This window comes from Octopus bimaculoides, chromosome 16 (assembly GCF_046866305.1).
Source record: "Octopus bimaculoides isolate indiv1 chromosome 16, ASM4686630v1, whole genome shotgun sequence".
Classification (NCBI taxonomy): Eukaryota; Metazoa; Mollusca; class Cephalopoda; order Octopoda; family Octopodidae; genus Octopus; species Octopus bimaculoides.
This window is the reverse complement of record NC_142943.1, coordinates 38,873,291-38,898,141: the sequence shown is the minus strand read 5'-3', so window position 1 is coordinate 38,898,141 and position 24,851 is coordinate 38,873,291. Positions and strand designations below refer to the sequence as shown.

The 24,851-nt window shown below is 34.8% G+C and overlaps 1 protein-coding gene across 23 annotated transcripts in view; it reads left to right on the top strand.

Moving 5' to 3' along the window:
• The window catches only part of LOC106879787 (diacylglycerol kinase beta), a 398,611-nt gene that overhangs the window by 51,431 nt on the left and 322,329 nt on the right, over nucleotides 1–24,851 (top strand). For 2 of the 23 annotated variants that reach the window (XM_089364503.1, XM_089364497.1), the window contains exon 1: nucleotides 22,225–22,307. The exons of the other annotated variants lie outside the window; for them this stretch is intronic. The gene's annotated coding sequence lies outside the window, so the exon portion shown is untranslated. Of the gene's footprint in view, nucleotides 1–22,224; nucleotides 22,308–24,851 lie in introns of those variants that run through there. 23 annotated transcript variants of the gene reach the window in all.

Below are 24,851 nucleotides of genomic sequence, written 5' to 3'. Positions count from 1 at the left end.
GTACAAGGTTACCCAGCCGGAGAGAGAAAGATCAGGAATGAAGACAGAAACAGGTGTGCTACTGCAAAGAAAATACACGGTTGCCCAACCCGAGGAAAGTGCAGGAGGAGAGAGAGTGGGAGACAGACATTGTAGAAGACAACTTGCCCAAGGTGTCATGCAGTGAAACTGAACCTGAGACCATGTTGTTGGGAAGCAAACTTCTTAACCACACAGCCATGCTTGCACCTACACCATACAGCTACGCTTGCACCTACACCACACCTGCACCTGTTAAATGAAAAATCATATTTTGTGTTCAAAATCAAATTTAACTACAGTTGAAGTTTTTGATTTGCTTGTGTTATTTAAAACCATGGCTTATAACAATTAAAATGATGATGATGATAATTGTTAAGACTTGCTTAATTGTAGAAAGAATCTTATTAATATTAAAAAAAAAAGAAGAAAAACTTATTGCTTTCAGATATAAAATAGCATAAATTTCTTTTCATTTTGACATTTTCATTGCTTCCAAAATAATGCAAATGTAATTAAAATTGATTAAAATAACCCAGAAATAAATGAAAGTAAATAATTAACTCCAAAATTTCTAATTTTGTTCTACTCTCTAATATTTGTTTGTTCCACATCTTGTCTATCATTGTCACCACCACCACCACCACCACCACCACCATCATTGTTATCAGTAGCAGCAGCAAGCCCTAGACATTACTGTCTTGAATCCTGAGGGTCACGGGGCCAATTTAATTGGTTTCCATGGCGAATAAATGATTGAGATCACAATGTCCCTTCTGAATGAGACACCAGTCAGTTACAATGTTACTCATTTACAGTTGAGTGAACTGTGGCAATTTGAAATGAAGTGTTTTGTTCAAGAACACAACACCCTGTCTCTTCTCTTCTCCTCCAGGTGCAATTTTGGGTGAGTGGGATGCCAGTCGATTAGATTAACCCCAGTACACAACTGGTACTTAATTTATCAACTACCGGAAGGATGAAAGTCGACCTCAGCAGAATCTGAACTCAGAACATAAAGACAGACAAAATACCGCTAAGCATTTTGCCTGGTGTGCTAACGTTTCTGCCAACTCCCCATCTTCACCCTGTCTCTTCTCACCAATGACCTTTCTAAAATTAGTCATTGCTTCCTGGCAGAATTGTTAGCATGCTTATTTTTGCTTCTGTATAACTACTGGAGGAGTTACCTCAATCCTATAAGATATTATTGTTGTTATCATTAAATTCATAAGCATTTCATTGTTGTTCTACTGGTACTGGATCGCTAGATATCAGGCTGCATCCTGCAAGCTTATGTATCTGGCACCATTCTTATACAGGCTTTTGTGTGGAATCAGGAAATTCATCCCAATATCCAAAATCTTCAACCAACCATTCATTATCATTGTTGTCGTCGTCATTGTCATCATCATTATCATCATCGTCATCGTCGTCATCATCATCACCATCATCGTTATTTGGCATTGCTTGGCACTCTTCTTTGGTTGGCTGTCAGGTCTGCAATTTTCATTAGATTTTGTGGCAGCTGTCAGATGCTTTCCCATACCTCCATATTTAACTCAATCAGATTTAATCAAAATGCTTACCTTACACTTACAAAACCACTGCACATCAGTGAGAGGAGAATAGAATAAAATTATTGGGTTAAATTATTGGGCTTTCTGGACAGAACTGGTTTCATCTTCTTCTGCTGACTAAACCTTCTTGTCTCCTTTCATCATTTTATTATTATTATTATTATTATTATTATTATTGTTGTTATTGTTAGTATTTATTATTTTTTTTTTACTGAAGAGATGTCACAAGCCAAAAGTATAACTTAATTTGGTGCCAGTTGATTGACTCTTTCAAGTCTTAAACCTCTAGGAAGTCCTTAGAATTCTCAACCGTAAGGCAGTTCTCCAGTCTGCATTCAAAAGCACATCATGAACAGAAGTCAGAAAATAGAAAGGCTTATATGTATGATGAAAATAGTAATACATGAGAGTAAATTAATTGAAGTTAGTTATTTTGGGTATTCCTTGCAGTTCTACTTCTAAAAGAAACTTAGAAGATACCAAGGCTAAAGTGTTGATGCCATAAGTATTTTGGTCCCAGTGTGAAGGGAGACAACTTAGTAGTAAGGGGTATGGGACTCATGATCATTAGGGTGTGGGATCAACTTTTGAACTAGTGTTCAAAATCACAAATATCTCAGCTTCAAGATTTCAATGATACGATTATTTATTTTTAGAATGACATTGTAGGATAGGTGTGAGAGGCTGGACTGATCAGTTTGAACATAAAACAGGTAAAATATTTGGACAGGATATGACTAATATAAATGCTAAAAGATTAAAACATGCCATCTTCACTTTATAAACAGTATTCAACTTGTCCTCAATGTGTTGATAGTAAGGAGTTTGTACTCACTGTGTTGACATTAAAGAGCTTCTCTTCATTGTTTTGACAGTAATGAGTTTGTTCTGATTGTACTAATAGCAATTCATTGTGTTGACAATCAGAGCGTTTATACTAAGTTTGTTGCATTTGTTGACATTAACAAATTGGTGTTCACTGTGTTAACAATGTTAACACAGTGAACTCAATGTTTTGATAGTAGGTTGTTTATAACACAATCTGTTGGTATGAAGGTGATGAAGCAACATAACTTCAATAGCATCTGGTAATGTAAAATCTCTGCATTGTCCTGAGGCCGTTAATTCTCATGAAAAATGTTGTGAACCACCAAAATTCCAGTTTTCAGTTTTCTGTTTCTTCACGTTTCCATCGGTAGCTCACCATTTTTTGTTCATATATAGGTGCAGGTGTGACTGTGTAGTAAGTAGCTTGCTTACCAACTACATGGTTCCGGGTTCAGTCCCACTGCATGGCACCTTGGGAAAGTGTCTTCTATAGCCTCGGGCTGACCAAAGCCTTGTGAGTGAATTTGGTAGACGGAAACTGAAAGAAGCCTGTCGTAGACGTATATATGTATATATATACATATGTGTGTGTGTATATGTTTGTGTGTCTGTGTTTGTCCACCCACCATCGGTTGACAACCGATGTTGGTGGGTTTATGTCCCCATAACTTAACGGTTCGGCAAAAGAGCCCGATAGGGATGACTCAATATTTCTAGTTCATTTATTTCTAAATAGCCTGGATGATAAATATCAAATCATTTTGTTACTTTACCTGAGGTAGACTTGTTTCTTATCTTAGGGGAAATATATCTATCGTTCACTTGATTCATGAAACTGAAGTTCAGCATTTGCTGTGGCCTAGGTAAACCTTCAACAGCTTATCACACACCATTAGAGCTCATCTCTGTCTGTCTGTCTGTCTCTGTCTGTCTGTCTGTCTCTGTCTGTCTGTCTGTCTGTCTGTCTGTGTCTCTCTTTCTCTTTTATGAACTCCTTCAGAGTTGTCGGAGATGGATGCGAGTATTTTTTTCTTTTTTACTACTACATTAGGAACTGGAACTCAGCCCTTGCTGTGGCCTTGGTGAGCTGTCAAGAACTCTTCACACATCATAAAAGCTCATCTCTCTCTCTCTCTCTCTCTCTCTCTCTCTCTCTCTCTTTCTCAGAAGGCCTGTTTACCAGAATCTGTGGCGTATTTTTGCCTTACCTTAGATGGGTTACAAGCCTGTTGCAGGATTACTCATTTTTGCCAGCTGAGTGGACTGGAGCAACGTGAAATGAAGTGTTTTGCTCAAGAACACAATGCATTACCTGGTGCAGGAAACCACAATCTTACGATCATGAGTACAACACCCTAACCATTAGGCCACATGCCTCCACTATAATTAGTAGAGCGTGTCTATGCCTGTTTGCGACTACATAAGCACTTTAAACAATTAGTGAAAGCATAATTACATGCTAGCAAGTCATTATCATTTATGAGTGACTTGTTATAGTTTTTATGGTTTTTGTCCAGTAAAAGGAATAAAAAAAACCACATTGTTTTTCTTGGTTTTCTTGCTTGCTCAAGTGTGCTTGTCACTTGGTGCTTGCCCTTTTAAGTTTGTCACAAATGTGAAAAAATAGTTGAAGACCAGAGAGAGAGAGAGAGAGAGAGAAAAAAAAAAAGAAAATAGAGTAGAAAATTAAAATTTCGGAAATGTATTACTTGGTAAGTGTTTTGATCTGAGACAGTGTTTTGGAACTAAAACAATTTAGTTTGATACAAGTGCAGCAGGTTTGTGGGGATGAGTTAAGACTACAGTAGTCCCTTGGCTATCATGAGTGTTATGTTCCAAAACCCCACTGCAATAGGTGGAAATCCACAAAGTAGAAACAGTACTTTACTGTATTCTTTCTTTTATTCTTCTATTTGTTTCAATCATTTGAGCCTCCCCTCTCCACACCATCAATGTTACCCAAGGGAAAGGCAAAGGCTGATACAGCTTGGCACCAGTGACGTAGCACCTCATTTCTATAGCTGAATGAACTGGAGCAATGTGAATTAAAGTGTTTTGCTTGCTCAAGAACACAATACACAACCCAGTCTGGGAATTGAACTAACTACTTCATGACTGTGAACCTGTGACTCTACCCACTGAGCCATGCACTTTCAATATATATTAAGGCAGTGAGCCGGCAGAATTGTTAGCACTCTGGGCAAAATGCTTAGTGGTATCTTGTCCATCTTTATTTTCTGAGTTCAAATTCTGCCACAGTCGACTTTGCCTTTCATCCTTTCAGAGTCAATAAAGTAAGTACCAAACGAACACTGGAGTCAATGTAAGACTTATCCTCTCCCCTGACATTGCTGAACTTGTGCCAAAATATGAAACCAATATTAATTTAGATTTTACGCAAATTAACGGCACACTATATCACTGGAGCTTATCATGTTTGCATCTAGTAGACTCAGTGGGATTTGATCTCAGAAGAATGAGATATTGAATTGGATACAATAAAAGCATTCAGTCCCATGTTCTCACTTCATGGCCAACCTCGTTCTTCACCAATCTTGTTCTTCAAAATACAGAAAAATCTTTGTTTGTTGATTACGTCTTAGTCAAAAAAAAAAAAAATCTGTGTAAATATGTAGAATCAAACTTTTAAATCAATTTGAATGTTTTTTTTTTCTACTTATCAATTTTCCCCCCAAGCATCTTTAAGGAATATACGATCAATTTTTTGCATACTGAAGAGGATTCCAAGAGGATTCCAAGCATGTACAGGCTCTTCTCGAGTGGAAGATCTCACATTGAATGCAAGGCCGCACAAGTCAAGCATCATTGATTTATAATTTTATAGAAGAATTGAAAGTGCTGAACTTGATTATAAGTTTTCATCTGACTGCTGGGTGGTTTGTTAAAAATTCTAAAATATGGCTCCAGGCATCATCCAAGCAGCCACCCGGCTCTACCCTTTGACTTCAAGTTTAAGTGTTTATAGGTTTAAAACATACCACTCTTAAATATGGAGCTGCCGTATATATTTTTGTTTTGCATTTGTTTGCTTTTTTTATATTTTTTTGTTAAAAGCAATTTTAATTTTAAATGTAATTTTGCGGATAAATCTTTTGGGGTGTTTTTGAAAAGATACTTTAGAGTAGCTTCCCGTTGCTTTATCTATTAAAACTTGGTTATGTAATATAGTTAAGAAGTTTGCTTCTCAACCACATGGTTCTAGTTACAATTACGCTGTGCAGCACTTTGAGTTGACCAGTGACTTGCGAATAGAATTTACAGATGCAGGTTCTGTGGAAATATATCGAGCATGTGCGTGTGTGTGTGTGTGTGTGTGTGTGTGTATGGATATATGTATATATGTGTGTGTCTATATATAAATATGTTTATATGTGTATAGCTTTCGTAGTTAAACAAGTGAAATAGAACTCAATACATGGGTATATATACACTTTTAATATTTTCAATTGGCATGAAGTTACAAACGAAAATATATATATATATATATATATATATATATATATATATAAACATGAAGGTAAGTCAAAAATTATACACACACTCTTGCTTCTGTAATCTATTAAAACAAAAGCAAGTTTGAACAATTATGTCATTTTTTGACGTAGCCTCCTTGCATTTTGATGCACTTCTTACAGTAGTGCACAAGCTTGCATATTCCATTGGAGAAGAAAGTTGTTGGCTGGTTGTGCAGCCATTTATGCACTACTTCTTGCACTTCTCTGTCTGTGGCAAATTGATGACCTCTTAAAGATGTTTGAGCAGTCCAAGGAGGTGATGGTAAAAAGGGGAGAAATCTGGTCTGTATGCAGGGTGTTCCAGCAACTCAAAATCCCAGTTATTTTTAATGGTTTCAATGTATGTGTGTGGGGGTGGGGGTACATGGAGTTTCTTTTTATTCTTTATGAAGAAGATCAACAAACTATTTAAAAAAAAATACATAAAACATTTTTTTCGCCTTTCTTTAATTTCACTGAGAAAGGGCAGGGCTTCTGCACAAAATGTTGATACTTTCAGTCTCCACATGGCTTAATGTAATGGCTTTGTTTTATTTTTAGCATAATTTTTTTTTTTTGGATTACTTTTACCAAATGCAGATCAACAAGTAGATTACTTGGATTCTAGATTTGTTACCTTTTTATCTATCTTTTTTAGTATATTTCTAAAAATGTCCTGTATAGTCTTGTTATCATTAACTTTATTGAGTAATTCTATAGAAGTGGTAATTCACTGAGATATATTACTGATAAAGGCAAATGGTTGGTGTTTGAAGTTTGTAACATCAATGTGGGAAGAATGTGATATTTTATTTTGACATCACAAAATGTCATGGAAGGTCAGCTTGTACTTTGTGTGATAGTAGCAATCTAATTGCAAGTGGATGTTGATTATAATACACACAACAGAAGCTGTGATTGTTTTTATTACTTATGTTTCATTATTGTATCATAAAAGAACGAATGTCATTGAATATCTTTCTGAAAAATATCAAAATGACACAATCTATTTCAGTCTTTATTTCACAGATAATGAAGCAAATTTAATGCTAATTATTTGTTCACAAAATCTTATTGATACTGACCATTGTTGCAATGCTAGCTAGATTACAACTAAACGTTTGTAATTGATGAAAATCAGTGAGGTCCAGAATATATATATATATATATATATATATATATATATAATACAAAAAATATATATGCATGTATACACACATATATGTATATACTTTCATCTACATGTGTATATAGATGCATATAAGGGTACAGGATGTTAGAACAATGAACTACAGACAACGAAACGAACACATAGGAAAACAGAAAGCCACTTGGAATTATTCATCAGCTGCCTCTATTCTAACTCGACGTTTTCGTTCCGTTGTCTGTAGTTCATTGTTCTAATGTCCTGTACCCTGATATGCATCTATATACACATGTAGATGAAAGTATATACATATATGTATGTATACATGCATATATATTTTTTGTATTATTACATCATTGAACGCACACGTCCATTTTGCAAGTAAGTCTGTACTTATATATATATATATATATGTATATATATATGTACAAAGAAATATCCTTATAGTTTGTGAGAACCTGACCTTTTAATTTCCTGTATTTTCACTCTTGGTGTTGTATGTTGCTTAAAGCTGGACTGGTTTTCTGTTGATATTATAGAAAAACAAAGCCTTTTTATACAGTCAAGCGATTAAACCTGTTAACAGATGACATTTGCTCTGTGTTATAATTTCGTTTATAAGGACTCTATGCATCGACCTTTCCACTTATTTACAGAGATTTTATTATGAAAGATTAGTGAATCAGGTACAGTGATTGTAGTTCTGTTAATCCCAGGAAAATTGGTCATTCTTGCTTCAAGAGCAAATTGACATTTTGTAGCTATTGTTCTTTTGGGAAATCTACTACTACTACTACTACTACTGCTACTGCTACTGCTGCTGCTGCTGTTGCCAAGTCATTAGGATACTGGATGATTAAGAGGTCAGTGAGTTATGTCCTATTACAGTCATTCTACTATATATATAGCTCAGATTGATACAGTAAGCTCTCATTGGTTAAGTCAACCTCACTGTAAGTATGCACCATGGGTTGGTATAATTCCCTACTATAAACTGTCTTTCACGTAAAACTTGTGAGTAATTTGCTGACTTGCTATTCTTTCCATGGGGGGAAATAGTCAACTTGTCTATGGTATAATTGTAACTCCACTTTAATCTGAGACTTCCAAGAACTGGTGGATGAAGTATATTTTATTGTCTCTTTAACCTTTAGCATGCTTAGGTGCATCATGGTGCGGTATGAATTTTCTCCCCTGTAGATACAGGTGCGTTGTGTCGCATTGAGAGGGGAGAAAACTTGTATGGTGACATGATGTGTCTACAGCATGCTAGAGGTTAAAGAATGCTAGTCATTTATTCTGAGGAGATATTTATTCTTTCCTATACTTGCGAGGAGGGACATCTTTGGTATGTTATTTTATTGTTGGCATTGTATCTGGTTTCTCAGTCTGGCGTCAGCCAATCGGTTGTGATTGTTTAGATGCTGATGAATTGGCTCAGCTGACTGGACACTCAGCCTATCTTGGCAACTGTACATTTTATCACTGAAGGCAAACACACACACACATACACACACATTCACATACACACATGGATGCATGCATTTGCATGCAGAAATATATACATACAGGTACAGAGAGTAAGAGAGAGAGAGAGAGAGAGAGAGAGAGAGAGGAGAGAAAGAGGGAGGGTGAGAGAAAGAAAGAAAGAGAGGGAAACATTACATATACATACAAACATAACTAGATGCTCTCATGAATAAACAGAGAGGGAAAGAGAGAGAAAGAAAGTGAGAGAGAGAGAGAGAGAGAGGGGGGAAAGAGATAAAGGAAGAGAAGAGAGTGATAGTGAAAGAGAGAAAGAAAGAGAAAACTATTAAAGTGTCTGATGTCAAATAAGTCTATGACGAATCAGTGATGCCAAGTAGGTGGTGCCAAAATGGCTGTGCCAAAATATCTTGAACCCTCTTAACCTTATTTGCTTAGATGACTCAGCCAAGAAATGAGTCTTTCACAATAATTTCTCTCAAAATCATTAAAAAAAAAACCCTATTCAAATCAGGTCTGCCTTTGTTTAACAGCAGATGCACAACTACATAGTCATATCTCCACTATTTATATTGACCTTTCTTTTTTAGTCTCTTTATCAGCTTACTATCACTTATATCCTGTATGTCTAATGCCAATGTTTCATTGTCCCACAGTATCACATATTTTGCATTCACCTTTCATTAAAAAGGGCAGCAGTTACTGTCAGTAGCACTTTTTTTTATCAGTTACTGTCTGTTAATGAAAGTACATGACTCAGTGGTTAGAGCATCAGGCTCACAATCATGAGGTATTGAGTTCAATTCCCAGATCGGGCTGTGTTGTGTTCTTGAGCAAGACACTTTATTTTCATGTTGCTCCAGTTCACTCATCTGTAGAGATGAATTGTGACGTCATGGGTGCCAAGCTGTATCAGCCTTTGCCTCTCCCTTGGATAACATCAGTGGTGCGGAGAGAGAGTGGGGCGGGGGGTGGGGGGCTGGTATGCACGGGTGCCTGCTGGTCTTCCATAAAGATGAAGCCTGAAAGAAGTATGTTGTGTGGTGTGTGTGTGTGTGTGTGTGTGTGTGTGTGTGTGTCATTGTGTTTATATTTGTTCTGAAATCACCTCTTGACAACTGTAGTTGGTTTGTTTACATCCCTGTAACTTAGAAGTTTGACAAAAAGGGCCTAATAGAACAAGTACCAAACTTTAGAAAGTAAAGAAGTACTGAGGTCAGTTTGTTCAATTAAAACTCTTCAAGACGATGCTCCAGCATGGTCACAGTCTAATGACTCTGTGTGTGTGTGTGTGTGTGTGTGTTGTGCTTGCCTTCAGCTCCAAAGTGTGCTGTCTTCAAATATGCTGAATGTCCAACCGAAGCAAATCGTCAGCATCCAAGCAGCTGTGCCAAATCATCTCATCTTGGGGTAGAAGACCCTTTGCGACAAGGTGCTGCATTATTGGTGGAACCACATGTTTGCAAAGAAAACTGTCATAAATATGCAACTTCGTTGCCACTCAACCATTTATTTGCATCATGTTATGATGTTTTAGACATGACCTTGACTTTCTGTTGTTTGCCAAAAAAAAAAAAAATACATCACCTCTTGCTCCTTATGTAAAAAGATTTCATAGATTTTTTCTTCTTCGAAATACCCTTCACTAAAATTGTTCAATATTTTATGGATTAATGATTTTAATCTATTACAAAGATATACAAAATCCGCTGGAAAGTAGAGAGAGAGAGAGAGAGAGAGAGAGAGAGAGAGAGAGAGAGAGAGAGAGAGATGGGGTGGGTGGGGTGGGTGGGGTGGGGTGGGGTGGTGAGATTAATAAAAAAAGATACTTGTCATCAACACCAAATGATTTTATTTGATATTTTCTTTTTAAAGAACTCTTCTCTATAATTCTTCTATTTCATCATTTTATTTTTTTTTTATGAAAGAATTTTTTTTTTTTTTTTGCTGCACATATTTTGCTGCTTCAAACCTTAGTGGGACGAAGACTGATTATGCTGTAACTAAATTCCTTTTATAACTGAAGTCTGTTCTGCTGAAGTGTTATCAAAAAAATATTCTTTTCAAATTTCTTGTTAAGCATCAATTGTGTTTATGACTCGGTTATAATGAGACGCTGGAAATCTTAGATCAGTACTTCTTGTGCATCCTGTAGGTTGTGTGTTTGTTGTTGTTGTTTAACCCTGAACCAGTTTCATCGAGTAGAACATAAGCGTATGTGTGTGTGTGTGTATATATATATATATATATATATATATATATATATATATATATATATACATATATATATATATGGTGGGCTTCTCTCAGTTTCCGTCTACTAAATCTGCTCACAAGGTTTTGGTCAATCCAAAGAAGACACTTGCCCTAGGTGCTACACAGTAGGACTGAACCCAGAACCATGTGGGTTGAGAAGGAAGCTTCTTACCACACAGTTTCCGTCTACCAAATTCACTAACAAGACTTCGGTTGGCCCAGAGTTATAGTAAAAGACACTTACTTGCTGAAGGTGCCATACAGTGGTACTGAACCCAAAACCATGTGGTTGCAAAGCAAGCTTCATAACTACACAGCAATGCCTGTGACTAAATTGTAGCTTACTCCTGTGTAGTGACTGATGTGCTGATATAACATCACAAGGTTAAATTTTGTGCTGAAATTGCAAATACTGCAGTGAATTTTGTAGACCTATCCAACCCACACTTACTCAAAACAAATTTTCTTTTTTAAATGTTAGAACAAAATCTACAAACACCGAACTCTAGATTCACAGAAGAAACGACATGAAATTATGATATTTTTTTTATATTCTTTCTCGAAGATATTAGTGAAATGGAATGACTTCATCCACAAAATATCCACAAAATGAAAATGTTTAGTAATTATTTTTCCTCTATTGCTGTCACAAAAATTTAAATTGGTACTTTTTTTTCTGTTTTTCGACTAAGGACAAAACCAATATTTTGAGGGATAAAAATTCATAAAATTAGTTCATGTACCATGAAGAGAGGTGGGTTTTGGTATTTTATGCTGGGCCTTTCTTCAAAGAAATTAGAAATGTATTGGAAAGCTGTTAATTAAATTCAGTACAGGAACTTTATTTTAATACACAAAATTTTATTAAATTTCCTTTTTTTTTTTTTTGCTACTGTTGATACAAACAATCTTTAGTTCTTTTGGGCTACAGATTTTCCTTTTTTTCCTTTCTCCTTTTTCTTTTCTTTTTTTTTTCTTTTTGCTAGAAAAATTCATTGAATTGGTGAGCCACACTGATAATCTAAAGATTGTCAGGCAAAATATTTGAACACAGCAGTGAAGCAGTAAATTCATCAAACCTCATTCTCAGCATTGTCACATATCTCCATTAGTGTCGAAGTTAGATACACTATGGCTGAAAAATGATTTGTTTTTGTTTTCTCATTTTGGTACAAAGCCAGCAATTATGAAGGCAGAGGTTCAGTTTGATTACACCTGCCCCATTACTTGACTGATACTGTATTTTACTGATTCCAAAAATGTGAAAGGCAAAATTGATCTTGGCAGGATTTTAACTCACAACATAAAATTTCAGAAGAAATGGTCACTAACTTGAAAAAATAGTACTTGATGTTCATGACTGGAATGCCTTTGATTGGGACTAACTTGAGGTTAAGCAACTGCAACAACAACAATGCCTAACTTAGAATTGAAATCAAAGGGCAATTGAAGGCAATTCTTAAAAGGTTCAAATGGAACCAAAAGAACCGGAATAATCTTGGGCCAAGCTGTCAAAGTACAGCATGTCTTACAACAGACCAGACTCTAAACCACTGGTTCTCAACCATTTTTTCTTTTTTACCTATGGACCCATTTGATTCCTATTCTGTTCAGTTGGACCCTCATAACCATTCAATGTTTTAACCCCTTAGCATGCTTTTTTATTCACGTTGTTTTGTAACCTTGAGAGTTTGTACAAAGTAACTGTTAATTTTTAGAATGACAATGTAGAGTTGGTGTGAGAGGCCAGACCTGACTAGTTTGAAAACAAAACAGGTAGAATATTTTGGCTGGATATGGCCGGTTTGAATGCTGAAGGATTAAAACTTGTATTATTATTATATTTTCATAATTAAATATTATTAGGAATTATATAAAAATTTGTTAAAATGTTTTGTGTATTGTAGAAGTATAAGTGATTTATTGCACATAAATTTTAATAGCAAAATCTTATATGGACCCTAATTGAGAATCACTGCTCTAGATCATTTGTTGAGTTTTCCAACATAACATTCTATTGTTGCCTTGCATTCAGCTTCCTTCTCTGGCATTGATGTCTTTGATGGCCAAATCTCCCAACTTGAGTGTATTTCAGTTTCTGATAGGTGAAAGTAATAATAGACAGAAACAGAGTGAATTAAAAGAGAATGGCTGGGGTTGTCTGAAAACATAATGGAACCATAGTACTAAAACAGCATGTACTACTTCCATTCTGAATGATATATTTTGGTACTCACCAAATAGAGAGAACTTCCATATTTGGGTGTATATAAAAGTATGGTTTTTATGAAGTGAAGTGAAATATAAAGCAATATATAAATATTGATTAAAAATCATTATTTTATTTTTTTTTTTTATCATTTCAGAATAGAAAGAATTATTTTTGCTGTCAGGGTTTTATTTATTTATTTATTTCTTATTACTTGTTATTTTTTATTTCATTTATTTATTTATTTTTGCTTTTATTAATGGACTGCCATTTTTATTCCTGTTCTTATTTATCTGAGTAGAGCTGCTTAAGAGATCTAGGGTGGGACAGTTGAATACTGTTATAGGATTATATAATGTTTGTTGGTCCTATTTTAAGTATTTATTATATTAGATCATGTAGCTATATTGATTAAATTATTTTCCATTATTAAGCACTGTCACACGCTATATCTTATGCTAGATAAAGCGGTTAAAACAGCCCACTATTTCAATTTCCACAATACATACATACATACATATACACACGCATATATATATATATATATATATATATATATATATATATTAGTCTATTCTTCGTTTTCTCCCACTTCTTTTCTTCTAATATATATTTGGAACAATAATTCCAAATGGTGCCTGGTCAGAGTTATATTTATTTATTCATTTATTAAAATATATATATATATATATATTACCTCCCCACCACCTACAATTCTCATTATTACACAAGTTTAGAACATAAAAATAAAAATAGTGCTTTCCGAATATTAAACAGAGCTTAATTGACTGGTTGTGTTCGTTGACTAAAAATATCAGGTGTTATTATATATAAATGATGTATGCTGACATTTCCAGAACTTTTTATTTATTACTTTTATTAAGACTTTAGCAAAAATGGTTTGTTGTTGCTATTGTAGTAGTAGTAGTAGTAGTAGTAGTAGTAGTAGTAGTAGTAGTAGTAGTAGTAGTAACAATAATAATAATAATAATAATAATAATGATAATAATAATAGGCATAGGCGTAGGTGTGTGGTAAGAAGTTTGCTTCCCAACCACATGGTCCTGGGTTCAGTCCCACTGCATGGCACCTTGGGCAAGTGTCTTCTCCTATATCCTACAGCTGACCAAAAGCTTGTGGGTGGATTGCAACTGTTGTTGTGAAAAGGAGAAGTTGTTCTCCTGTGACATACACAACAGCAACTAACATATTCAGTGTTTGAATCTGTCAGAATGTATTAAGAAGGAATATGCAAGTCACCATTTCAGGTCTTGCCCATATTCAGTGCAGATAATGATTTTTTGAAATTTGTATAGATATATTAATACATTTATATAAGTCCAAATGCCATTTTCATTTCATAAGCTCCACTTTCTATATTTAGTATTGTTGTGTTTGGAGATTGTGTCAACTCAATTATCTATTTTTCACCTGTATTGTTTATTTTGAAAAAGATTGACTTTTATACTTTTTTCAAAAAAAAAAAAAAAAGCCAAATGACATCAGCAGCAGTTTTCAAGAAGTGATGACTCAGATCACGACAACACATATAACCCATGTTGATATGGAAAGTGGGCATTAAAATGCTCTCGCTGCTGCTACTGGTGGTGTTATTCATAGGTACATATATATATTTACATATACCTACCTATATATATATATATAAAATGTTGACCACTAATGTGGACATTCAATGTGCTAGAAATAGATCACATCTTGTGTCTACTAAGACCTAAATTGTTCTCAAAACGGAATTTGGCGGGATACCAAAGCGTAAGCAGGCAAGACATTTAAATTACCTAAAAAAATCATTATTAAATAGGTACCGGTTAGGGTTAGGGTTAATGATTTTTTAGGTAATTTAAATGTCTTGCCCGCTTACGCTTTGGTATCCCGCTAAATTCCGTTTTGAGAACAATTTAGGTCTTAGTAGACACAAGATGTGATCTATTTCTAGCACATTGAATGTCCACGTTAGTGGTCAACATTATATATAAAAATATACTTTAATCCCCTGAGATTGCAGATATTGTTTCTGAATCTCTTTGATTCTTTAAATTGTGCTAGCTTCCTGGTAATTAATCGATATTAATTAATATATGATTTTTACCCTATGTTAATGTATATATATATATATATATATATATATATATATATCATCATCATCATCATTATCGTCGTTTAATGTCTGCCTTCCATGCTGCTATGGGTTGGACAGTTTGGCAGGAGCCTGCATCAGACTTCCATGGTGCCATGTAAAAAGCAACTCTTTGGGAATGGCACTTCTTCACACATCTCTCCTCATCCATCCGTAGTACATGACCATACCAGCGCAAACATCTCTCTTGCATGCCACATCCGATGCTTCTTATGTCCAAAATTTCTCTCAGAGCACTTACACTCTGTTGTGTGTGCACACTGACATTACACATCCAGTGGATCATGCTAGCTTCATTTCTTTCAAGCTTACGCATGTCCTCCACAGTCATGGCCCATGTTTCACTGCTGTGAAGCATGGTAGTTCGCACACATGCATTGTACAATCTACCTTTCACTCTGAGCGAGAAGCCCTTTGTCATCAGTAGGGGTAGAAGCTTTCTAAACTTTGCCTAGACTATTCTTATTCTAGTGGTAACACTCTCTGAGTATCCACCCCCACTACCACTTAGGTAGCAGAAGCTATCAATTACTTCTAGTTTCTCCCCTGGAGTGTGATGGAATCTGTTTTCTGAGCGTCTGTAGTGTTTATTGCCCCTGTGCATCTGCCACACACGAAAGCTATCTTCTCAGTTAATCTTCCTTTGATGTTGCTGCACCTCTTATGTGTCCATAGCTTACACTGGGTACATCTTATGGAGTTTCTACCTTGACCTTCCTTCTCACTAGAACTTTGGTCTTTGGTACATTGATTCTAAGGCCTTTTGATTCTAAACCTTGTTTCCACACCCGGAATTTCTTTTCTAGTTCCGGTAGTGATTCTGCTATGAGGGCCAGGTCATCAGCATAGAGGAGCTCCCAGGGTATATGTATGTGTATATATATATATATATATATGTATGTATATATATATATATATATATATATATATATATATATATATATATATATATATATATATATATATATATAATCAAAAAATAAGCAACACGGATTTCAAAGGTGATTGCAGTACGCACGTTTCATGCTGCTTCAATTTATTCAAGTAATGCGAGCATTACCTTAAATGCAATATGAAGAGCAATCTTCAGCTGCACGAAAATGCAGAAAATTACTGTAGAAAAGACATATTATAAATGTGGCAACATTTCAAATCCAAGTGGGAGAGAGAATACATAAAAATCCAAAGGTGACGAAGAATACATAAGTCCATCTTGACATAGCCGAGTCTATCAGGCTAGTAATTGATTCTAGACAAAAGTTTTAACTGTCTCAGATTTTATTGTTTCTTATCTAGTGGTGATAGCAAAGGGACAATTACTTCTAAAGAGAGGGAAGGTGTAAGCAGTATGCATGGACAAGGCTATAAAATGTATTAGAATCTAAAGGTATTTAAGGTAATGCTCGCATTACTTAAATAAATTGAAGTAGCATGAAACGTGCGTACTGCAATCACCTTTGAAATCCGTGTTGCTTATTTTTTGATTTTGATCACCTATCCTTTTGGGATACGATATTCGGGTGCCTACGCATAAGTACCATATTCAACCTTGAATCTCTCTCTCTCTCTCTCTATATATATATATGTGTGTGTGTATATATATATATGTATATATAAAAATGTATGTATATATGTATGTGTATATATATATATATGTACATAAGTTGGAACATTGCTAATTCCTCATGCGATATTCAAAAAATCTTTACAGTTTCATGCCTGTGAATGGTAAGGTTGTGAGTTCAATTACCAGTGGTGTGTTGTGTCCTTGAGCAAGACACTTTCTTTCACCTTGCTCTAACCAGTCCATTCAGGTGATGAAAATGAGTTGTACCTGTAATTCAAAGACCTTGCTTTGTCAGATTCTGTCTTGCTTTGAATATCTCAGAGAACTACATTAGGGGTATTTGTGTCTGTGGAGTGCTCAGCCACTTCCTTGTTAATTTCAAAGCAGGATATTCTGTTGATTGGATCAACTGGAACCCTCGTCATCATAACTGTCAGACTGCCAGTATATATATATATTTATTGTTTTCATGTGCAATTATATATATTGAAATGTCATGCAGTACGTTCTTTTGGCAGAGTACTATACACACACACAAACACACATATTATGTGTGGGTGTGTGAAAGAAAAAGAGAGAGAGAGAGTGTGAGTCAAGTTTTATTATTTTAGCATGCAAGAGAACAGTTGTTGTTGTTTGTTCCTTCTTGAGCCATGCCTGGCTCAAGAGGGCTGGTTTCTCAGTTTTGGTTCTGGTCGTACAAGTCCTGATGATGCTCGTGACTGACCAAAGTCCAAGTTTCAGACACTGGCTACATGTCATTCTCCAAAATTGCAACCAGTGAGAAAGAGAACTAGGCTTCATTTCTGCTTAACCCCCAAGTCTGACATCCTTTTGAACAAAGAAGCATGGTGTTTGGTATTTATTTAATATGCATTACTAAAGTTGCATGTGACAGTTACTATAAAACAACAAAGGTCTGATTTGATTTTCATTCAAATATTTTAATTGTTGTTATTGAAATATGGACTTGTGTAATTATTTAGAATAACGATATGCATTTGTGGTTTGGCAAAACAAAGACCCCCTACTCTGTTTCAATTCTCTATATTTACAAACAAAATGTTTTTCTCTATTATATCTAATGTATTCGTTACAGTCAGTTAATTATTATGATGTAAATCAGTTATTTTTAGTTGAATTTGTTTTTCCCCAAGCTAAATTAAGACCTTATTTATTCAATTTCCAAGCAATATTTTGTTTTCTGTGGTCTTAATACCCTCTATAGAAACACATTTTAATTACAGTTTGGTGAATAAGTGAAAAAACAAGCAAAAAAACCAAAAAAAAACCATCAAACAAAAGCAACCAGAAAACACTACAAAATTTGCAACAGCATAAAATTGCATAAAGAATTTTCTTTCATAGAAACACATTTGGAGTAAAATTGATATTAAAAATATATTTTTTCTTAATTAATTTTTTTTCTTCTCTGCAATGCTTTTATCATTTTCATTATCTTTTTTTATTCAGAATGATATCCAATGTTACAAATCTCAACTTGCAATGAAATTGATAATCTTCCTTCAATCAGATTTTCATATTCTGTGAAATGATAAAAAATTCAGTATCAGACCTCTGTTATTATTATTATTATTATTATTATTATTATTATTATTATTATTATTATTATTACTATTACTATTGTTGTTGTTGTTGTTATTATTATTCGACATTTGATAGTTTTAGGCAAATTTCTGTTGCATCACCTGCTACACCTCCATGTTGCCGAGGTGTGTATAGTATTGTGTGGTCTTTTATTTTTCCTGTTCTTGGGGAGTGAAAACTCTTCCCAGTGTTGTATTGCATCAGTTTGTTTTGTCATGGGGTTTCGCTGCAGTCTTTTGTTGTACTAGTGTTTCTTCTATTGTGTGTAATGTGAGTTGTGTTTGTTGGGTAGCCAACCTGTAGAGTACATGTTGTGGGGGTTGTTTATTTTATTAGATATTTAGTGTATAGAGTGTGTCTTGTGTTCGTGGATTGTTTTATTTGGATTGTACTATTGAACTGATAGTGTCTTGCATAGGATGTGGGTTGTTCCTAGCAGGGATATTTTTTGGATAGTGTATAGTGCTGAGGGTCCAAGTATAGCTTCTATGTTTTTGTTCATACATTATTATTATTATTATTAATATTATATTTATTATTATTATTATTGCTTTTGCACAGCTTCTAATGCTGGAGATGTACTACGGTGTCAGCTGTTCACTACCAGTGAACTAAGATAATACCCCTTATTTTTCCAGCACCTTCTGGAGTATTCGAGCAGTTCCAAGCAGTGCTGTTTTCTGCAAGTGTTCCACCCTTAATGAAGCCCCCATTTGTTCCATGTACTTCTCGACATTTTTTGCTCACTGTTCCCAGGGCTCCGACAATTATTGGTACTACTGCTACCTTTTTCATCAACCACAACTGCTTAACTTCCCAAGCTAACCTGTCATATCTCTCAACTTTTCTTTCTTCCTTATCGCATACCTTGTTGTCAGCTGGGCATGCTATATCTATGATCCAGCATCATTTGTTTTCTTTCTCAATTAAGACTATGTTCGTCTTCCTATTCTCAATCTCACAGTCACACTGGATCACAAAATCCCATAGAATTATTATTATTATTATTATTATTATTATTATTATTATTATTATTATTATTATTAAGGTGGCAAGCTGGCAGAATTATTTGTGTTCTGGACGAAATGCTTAGTAGTATTTTGCCCGTTGCTATGTTCTGAGTTCAAATTCCACCAAGGTTGACTTAACCTTTCATCTTTTCGAGATTGATAAAAATAAGTACCAATTGAACACTAGATTTGATGTAATTGACTCATCCTCTCCCTCAAAATTGCTGCCCTTGCGGAAAAATTTGAAACCATTATGATTATTATTATTATTATTATTATTGTGGGGAGCTGGCAAAATTGTTAGCATGCCAGACAAAATGCTAAGTGGCATTTCATCTATTTTTATGTTCTGAGATCAAATTCTGCCTAGATCAACTTTGCCTTTCATCCCATCAGGGTTGATAAAATAAGTACCAGTCAAGCACTGGGTCTATGATATCAACTTTCCCCTCCCCTTAAAATCGCTGGCCTTGTGCCAGAATATGAAACCATTGTTATTATTGTTGCTATGTTCTGAGTTCAACTTTACCTTTCATCCTTTTGGGGTCGATAAATTAGGTACCAGTTGAAGTACTTGGGTTGACTATCCCGCCCCCAAAATTTCAGACCTTGTGCCTATAATAGAAAGGATTATTGTTGTTGTTGTTGTTGTTAAGGTGGCATGATCGTTAGCATACGGGACAAAATGATTAGTGGTGATGGCTGAAACAAGTACAAGATAAGAGATAATTTATAATTATGCTATGGTTTCATCGATCTGATCTCTGATCATCATCAAACGTCCTATTTCTGAACATGCACATTGTTACTGTAGACTTGCTTCAAACTAGAATCTGCTATTCCTTAATTAAAGGTGATAATGGTCTTATTCACTGAGTCACTGATGCATGAACATGATTCTCTTGCTGGCTCTCCAAGGTTGGATGGCTGAAGACAAATTAATTTTCAATGTCAGTGTTTAATGAGGAAACATAGCACAGGTATGGCTGTGTAGTAAGAGGTTTGCTACCCAACCGCATGTTTCCAGGTTCAGTGCCTCGTCATGGCACCTAGGGCATTGTGGAATGAAAGCCTTGTGGGTGGAGCTGGTAGATGGAAACTGAGAAGAAGCCCATTGTATGTTTGTATGTGTGTGTGTGTATGTATATATGTTTATATGTGTATATATATATAAATATATGCACATATATATATCTGTGTACATATATGTGTGTGTGTATATATGTGTATGTATATATATATATGTATGTATATATACACAGATATCATCATCATCATCATCATCGGACGTTAAACGATGATGATGATGATGATGATGATATCTGTGTGTGTATATCATCCTCCTCGTCATCATTGTTTAACATCTGCTTTCCATGCTGGCATGGGTTGGACGATTTGACTGAGGACTGCACCATGCTTCAATCTGATCTGGCAAAGTTTCTACAGCTGGATGCCCTTCCTAACACCAACCACTCTGAGAGTGTAGTGGGTGCCATTTACATGCCACCGGCATGGGAGCCAGTCAGGCAGCACTGGCATCAACCATGCTTGAATGGTGTTTTTACGTGCCACCAGCATGGGTGCCAGTTAGGTGGAACTCAGCAGGTCTTCTCATGCAATTTGCTCGAGTAAAGGCGGTGCTCCAGCATGGCCACAGTCAAATGACTGAAACAAGTAAAAGAATAAAAGAAAAATATATATATATATATATATGCGAGTAAAAATAAATACAAAAAAGGTGGTTTTTTTGTATGATTGTGTATAGAGGAATATATTATTTTGTTTAAAAGAGTTCCAACACTGTCTGTTTTTTATGTTTTATTTATATTCCTGCAGAACCAATGTGGGGTATAGAATATGGAATATACAATATATAATATAATATACAATATATAATATAAAATAAAATAAAATAAAAATGGATGGCACCATGAAAGAAAGTATTGAATGTAGATGAAATATTGAGTGTTCAATATAAAGGATCAAATATATAAATATATAAATATAAATATATAAAGGCGACTCGAGTTTCAGGGCTATTTCCCTTCGTCATGGCCGGTATGACAGACTTTAACAGACTGTAATAAGTTGGCTGGTTTTCTGTCTTTTATACCAATTCCTTTGGACGGCAGCAGTAGGTGTTTGGCTATTTTTAGAATTAATGTCAAATATATATATATATATAATTATATATATAATATAAATACTGGAGTCAATTCATTCAGCTAGAAACTTTTCAAGGTGGTGCCCCAGCATGGCCACAGTCTAATGACTTAAACAAATAAAATATAAAAGATAAAAGATAGATAAGAATAGACATTTCACATTCATTCTATGCCAGACAAGGTGCAGCAACAAGCTCCACATTCTGGCACTCCCTTGTTTTTCTTCATCAGAATGCCACAATAATAACTTGTTAAAGGAAGAGTAACTTCATCCGTCTCTGTTTCATTTTGTTTTTTATCCTTGTCACCAAATTTAACCAATGTCCTTTTCACATGTACGTTCTCCTTCACTTTCTCATTAGCCTTGTTCTTCTCAACTGGCCACTATATCAGTTCCCACAACTCAGGTAGTACATTATCGTTGTGGGTGATTTAATAGAGAAATAAATTGTGTTAATAATCTTTGTGTAATGTCATAGATTTGTATTTTGAAAGTTTTCAAAGGAAACAATGCAGACTAAGAGACGCTTTTTTAAATGTATTTTATTAATCAGAAAGGTCATAGCCATTATCTTGATAGATATTCGGTAAGTGTCAAACTGTATGATAGGTTGCTCTCAGTTGTTTTGACTGTGATAATGTGGAAAACAATATATCTATATACATATTGCACTTAAGATTTTACTTCAGTTGTTTGTCAGATTTGTCTGGATAAGTCAGGGATACCTGTCTGCTTTTAAAATGAGAAGCATATATTGGTAAGTTTGTATGTAAACTATTTAATGCATGGATCACCGCAAAAGCTTAATTAGAGATATTTATACAGTGGAGTGGGGGTGGAGTTGAGGAATAAAAATATAATTAATGACTAACTTTTCATGTATTCCTGACCTCTTTGGGATCTGTTTCAGTGTTATTCTGAACTCATCTGCAAAGTAGTAAAGCATTAATCTCTTTGTATTTGCTGAATGACGTATCGATGAATTAATCATTATTAAATGAATGGTTATCTATTTTTTTGATATTGAAAAAAATGAAAAATGAGAATTCTTTAGAGATTGAAAAAATTAGAAATATCTCGCTTTTGGATTTGGTTTGCAAGATTCTTTATGTGAGTTCGTGTGTTGAAGCATATTCTGTTGTGTCTAGGGAGAGTCATTTTCTTTTTGTGCCTTATAATTTAACACACTGACCGGTAAAATTTCCACTTATTTCTTATTTTTATTTTCCTAAAATTTTCGTTGTGTCTTGCAACCTTTTCAATAGTCCTGACTAATAAGGACTCTCCCCAGACACAACAGAATTTAGAAATATCATTATCGTAAAAAATATTTGGTATCTTAGTTTTAAAATATTTAATGTATAAGACATTAAAAAGATAATGAGAAATCATCATCATCATTTGAATGTCGAGTCCATTTTTCTGTGCTTGCATGGGTCAGAAGGAGTTTATTGAGGTTGATTTCTATGGCCAGACACTTTCCCTGTTGTGAAGCAAGGTAATTTTCCTCCCTTAGTCAGACATGTTCTTGCAGAATATTGAATTTGGATGTCACTACTTCTATGACAGTAGCAATCAGTTTACAACTACTGTGTGAGGTCATGACATGGAGACACAAACATACATGCACTCATGTTCACACACACACACATACACACACATGTACACAAATTTTCTTTTCCTTTGGTCAATAAGTGTTATTTCCTATTTGCTTTTATCTAGAAATCAAAGGAAATGACTAATGTTCACTTCAAACTTTGCTTTTGTGTCCTGGTCATCAATGTTTTGAAACTGATCTGTTTTCCATTACATTTCAAACCGATTCAGCACTGAGTTGCTGAAGCAGAAATATTGTTATAGTAAATATTCTGCTCAATGCCACAGATTTGCTTGTCAGTTGTTGAAGCTTTGCCACTTGAGCATGTCCCTTAGTGGCTGACAATATGTGTATCTCTTAAGGCGGCGAGCTGGCAGAATCATTAGCACGCCGAGCAAAATGCTTAGCGGTATTTCATCTGCCATTATGTTCTGAGTTCAAACTCCGCCAAGGTCGACTTTGCCTTTCATCCTTTCGGGGTCGATTAAATAAGTACCATTTACACACTGGGGTCGGTGTAATCGACTTAAGCCCTTTGTTTGACCCTCTATGTTTAGCCCCCTGTGGGCAATAAAGAATTAAATATGTGTATCTCTGATCAGGAGCAGGAGTAGTTGGGGAGCATCATAGCCATGTGTTGAGAGGGATTGTTTGGGATTTGAACAAATATAACAAAATCAAATTTTGAAGGAAATATTAGCCATTTGTCATACTTTTTTTAGGAGTAAGCAAATAGGAAATAACAGTTACTACACAAGAACAAAAATTGTGTTACACAGTATAATAAGTTTGTATCATAATACTATGGATAGCCTGAAGTAGATTAGTATCAACAGGGTTAATACCTGTGATGCCATCTGGGCTGGCAATTCAATAGTGCTGTGAGAATGGAAAAAAAAATCTGCTAAACTAAAATAGATTTTTAGGTAGTTGTTCTTTCATCAGAAATTCAACACCTGTGGTTTCCTATTCTAGTGTGCATCCATTTCAATTCTCTTCTAAATAATTTTGTCATGATTCTCTCTACTACTTTCATAATTTGATTGATTATCTCTAATCCTATGTGATTCCCTCTATCCAGTGCCCCTGTTTAACCTCTGCACTAGTTAACAATTGTATTGCTTCATCAATCATTGAACTAAGTCCTGTGATGCATACCTTGGTGATTTGATAAGTCTGGAAAATGTGCCAGATGCATTAGAATGGTAGAATGGCAAGTGAACGAGAGAATGTTGATAATGGAAATTAAAGCCCATAGCTCAAGTGCCATCAAGTTCTTCATAGTGGGCGTCCGATGATGAAATGAGATTCACACATGCACGCATGCAGGATATTAATTGATTTTAGTGGAGGTGTGTGAAAAGAAGTAAACAAGTGAATACTCCAGTTATTTATAGTATATATATATATATATATATATATATATATATATATATATATATATATATATATATATATGTATATATATGTATATATGTATATATATGTGTGTGTGTGTATGTATATGAATGTATATATATGTATCTGTGTACATTTATGTGTGTGTATGTGTGTGTGTTTATACATATATATGTATATACATATCTATGTATATGTGTTTATAAATATCTATGTATACACACACACACACACACACACACACACACACTGGTTGATTTGGGTATAAAACAAAACTCAGATACTGAGGATTTACTGAAAAGAAGT